Source organism: Alexandromys fortis, unplaced genomic scaffold, assembly GCF_014885135.2.
Source record: "Alexandromys fortis isolate MF-2015 unplaced genomic scaffold, M_Fortis_MF-2015_v1.1 scaffold_194, whole genome shotgun sequence".
NCBI classification, from domain to species: domain Eukaryota; kingdom Metazoa; phylum Chordata; class Mammalia; order Rodentia; family Cricetidae; genus Alexandromys; species Alexandromys fortis.
The window spans coordinates 2,235,514-2,239,845 of record NW_026068075.1 but is presented as its reverse complement, the minus strand read 5'-3'; positions in this window follow the sequence as shown (position 1 = coordinate 2,239,845).

Here is a 4,332-nt window from a genome sequence, read left to right as displayed (position 1 = left end):
GTACCCTGGAGTTCAGAGGGCAGTCATTTTATGTAAGTGTTTGAAAAGATTCATATCCTCCCCAACGTAAGCAATCCTGTAAATCTGTCTAGTCTAAGTGTGTTATGATTGGGCTAGATTAACCTTCTTCCATTAAAAGTGAACGAGAGAACTCTGTGCTGCAACCAAAGTGAACTTCTTTGCATCTATCACAAAGTAGCTGTGTGGTTGTAATCTGACATTTCATTTCCCAGACTCAGACAATGTTCATGACACTGAGTGAACATTGAGTCAGCTCAAAATGAATTAAGTGTATGAGGCGTGTGTGTGTGTGTGTGTGTGTGTGTGTGTGTGTATTCAGAGAGGAGGATACTAAACATGGTCTTGAATGTTCATGGAGACCTCATGACAAGTCACCAAAGACCACTTTAATAAGGAAGTGCACTGCACTTGTAGAAGGGTCTATTCAAAGTGCTTTGTGTGTTAATTTATTTGATGTTCAAAACAACATTCACAAGACATTTATGATTATTCCATTTTATAGATAACGACACTGAGGCACAGAAAAGTTGAATGGCCTGCCCATGGTCAAAAATTGGCCCACAAAAGAAGATGCTTCCAGCTACTCTGTTGCTTGCTATGGTTGGGATTAATAGGGTTTCCCACAGACTCATATGTAGTCCTTAGGTTTTGAAAGTCATTGAACCTTCAAAGGATAGTGGGATGACAGAAGAAGGTCACTAGGGGCACACATTTTAGAGTGATAACTTGGTCCTTATTCTGGCCATTGTCTCTGCTTCTTGCTCTGTGACTACAGGGTGACTACATGCTCTTGTACCCAGGGAAAGGACCCCTCCCACTACTATGGCTTGACTACTGAGATAGTCTGAACTCTCTCTGAAACAAGCCTTTCCTCCTTTAAGTTTTCTTTTTTTATGTTGTTTGATCACAGGGTCTCCAAAGAACCCAAACTCTGCTGTTTGCATATGATACCCAAATGCCTTTTTTGCTGCGCTTGAGTCTGTGTTCTTCACCTGAGAAACTTGACAAAGCCCGCCTCAGGTGCAAAAAAACAATGTTTGCTGCTCTTCTGGTGCCATGCCACTGACAGCAGCAGAGTGACTCAGTGGAGACACCTCCACGGTGTGGGAGGTCCTTTTGTCTGTGTGTTGCTTTTATTGGTTAATGAATAAAGAACTGCCTTGGCCTGTTGATAGGGCAGAACTTAGGTAGGCAGGGAAAACTTGACTGAATACTGGGAGAAGGAAGGTGGAGAGTGAGAACCCGTAGAGCCACTAGAGACAGACGTGGTGAAACTTTGCTGGTAGGCCACAACCTTGTGGTGATGCACAGATTACTTGAAACGGTTTAAATTAAGATGTAAGAGTTAGCCAATAAGAAGCTAGAGCTAATGGGCCAGGCAGCGATTTAAATAATACAGTTTCTGTTTGATTGTTTCATGGCTGGGCAGCTAGGACCAATAAGCAGCACCTCCATCCATCCTGTCTGAGTTCTGTTCTTCAGCTATTGGAACATGTGTCTGTCTCCAAAGTTTCATGCCATCAGCCCCAGAAAGCAGGGCCAAGGCTGCCTGTTGGCCAAGAACACATTGCTTTGACTAACGAGGTCTGGGGAGATTCTGCGCTGATTTCTTAAGCTCAAGAGCAGGGCACATGTTATCAGCTTTAGAAGCTTCCCAGAGCAACACTGGAGTTACATTTATGAGAAGGAGCTTCCAGAATGTTATTCTCACCAAGGCATAGCTCCAACGATAACTCTAAGGCCAGGGTCAGTTTGTGTCCTCAAACATAGAAAATAGGGCTGCTAACCCATTAGGTTCTGCTTGCCTGTTGCAAGGAGGAGGGCCCACTTGTTCATCATGATTGCCTGGCTAGCTTAGCCCCAAAATAACCACATAGAAACTGTATTAATTAAATCACTGCTTGGCCCATTAGCTCTAACATCTTATTGGCTAACTCTTACATATAAATTTAACCCATTTCTATCAATCTGTATATCACCACGAAGTCGTGGCGTACCAGCAGAGTCTCAGCACATCTATCTCCAGCAGCGGGTCCATGGTGTCTCTTGACTCTGCTTTCTTCCTCCCAGAATTCAGTTCTGTCTTGGCCTAATTAAGTTCTGCCCTATCTGGCCAAGGCAGTTTCTTTATTCATTAACAAATACCAGCAACAGAGAGAGTGGACTCCCACATCACCTGCCTTTTTAAATGAGTCTTTGAACACAGGATACATTTTATTTGGGTCAAATTTTGAGCCAGACTGCTAATGCCTCGCTTAGATTTTAGGTTAAGTGGTACAGCACTTGTTTTTAGCATGCACAAAGCCCTGTGTTGAATACTCAGCACTGGTAAAAAAAAAAAAAGGTATGATGTGACTTCTAGAGGGAATAGCTAAAGCATCATCATCAATGAAGCTCAGTTACAGCACAAGCACATTCTGTTAACTTGCTGAACATCAGTGGGAGATGTTTGCTGACATTTATCCTGTTGCAGGAGGGTTGATGAAAGAAAAAGAAAAATCTCTGAGAAACCTTTGTAGTCCAACAACCAACAATTCTGGTCAAATTCCATTTCTTTTTTCTTTTGTTTTCTGTACTTACCTTGATTTGGCCTGTCTTAGGGTTCCTATTGCTGCTATAAAATACCATGACCAAAAGCAACTTGGAGAAGAAAGGGTTAATTTGCACTCAAACAGGGCAGGATCCTGAAGGCAGGAACTGATGCAGAGACCATGGAGGAGTGCTTCTTTCTTGCTTGCTCTTCCTAGCTTGCTCAGCCTGCCACCATCACAGAGATGGCACAACTCACAACAGAGGGTCCTCCCCCACCAATCACTAATTTAAAATATGTCTTATAGGCTTTTTTTGTAACCTGATAATAGGAATGTGTTTTCTTAATCAAACTTCCCTCCTCTCAGATACTAGAACTTGTGTCAAGTAGACATAAACTACCCAACACATAGCCCATGGGAGATATTCACTCCCTTGTATAGTCATTAAGAAATATCTTGCCTTAGAGAACGTACTATCCAGTGCCTTTAGGAGACGAGAAGAAAAGTTTTAATAAGCAAGAGCTGTACACGTATAAGAAGTCATTCTCCATTTTCAGTTCAAGCAGGAAACTTAGTTAACCCTTTGTATAATCAAATGAAGGCATTTGATACTTTGTCTATTCAAATTGATTTCTTCTTATAAACTAACAAGCAAAAATGACTGTTCAATAAGCATTCATTGATATCATCGCCTAAAGAATTTTGTTTGATTGCTTTGAGTCAGGGTCTTCCAGTGTAGGTTATACTAGCCTAGAACTCACTCAATAGCCTGCAAGTGGCCTCCAAGTCATAGCAATCTTCCTGCCCCCTCTTTCCTAAAAGCTGACTTAAATATGAGTCACCACACACACCTGAGGCTACTAGTTCTTAAGGTTCCACATGCTAAGAACAGGAACAAAGATTTTGGCCTCTTGGCTTGTTTTGGAATCCCAGCAGAGACACTAGGAGGAGAACAGGAGAGACTAAGTGGGAGACAATAGAGGAGGACAGACTCAAACTAATCTAGCTCATTTTCTCTTGCTTCCATTGCCAGCCTCCTTGTCCTCCTCGAGGTTTTCCACTCTTCTGACTTCTTTCCTTTTCCTCCACCACCCATTTTAATGTTCTCAACTTTTTCCTTCCTTCCTTCCTTCCTTCCTTCCTTCCTTCCTTCCTTCCTTCCTTCCTTCCTTCTTTCTTTTCTTTTTTTCTTTTTGTGACAGGGTTTCTCTGTGTAACAGCTCTGGTGGTCCTGAAACTTTCTCTGAGATAAGACTGACTTTGAATTCACACAGATCCACCTGCCTCTGCTCCCAGAGTGCTGGTATTAAAGGCGTGCAACTATCACCACCTGGCTGATTTTCTTCTTTCTTCGTCTTTTCATTTTAAAATTTCCCTTATGGTGTGGCAGAGTTTAATTAGCAGTTCCCTAGTGGGTAACAGCATTGCATATGACTGACTTGCCATTTATATGTTGGATTTGTCTATACTACCAGTGGGATGGTCCTTTTCTTTTGGTAGGATTTGGGGTATATACATAGATACAGACAGACATGAGTATTCCATAAATAGGCTTTCAGTAAATTTTCATTTGCAAATGTTTCCTTCTGTTTGGTAGTTTCCTACCCCTCTCATTCTTTTGAGAAACACAAGTTTTGATTTTTTTATGAGTATTGGTTTATATGTTATTTTTATGATTCGTGCCCCTTTGTTGTTATTAGGTGTGTGTTTGACACAGAATCTCAACAAATTGCACAATCTTGCTTCAAAAGTGATCCTGCTCAGGGTGACTTGAGATGAA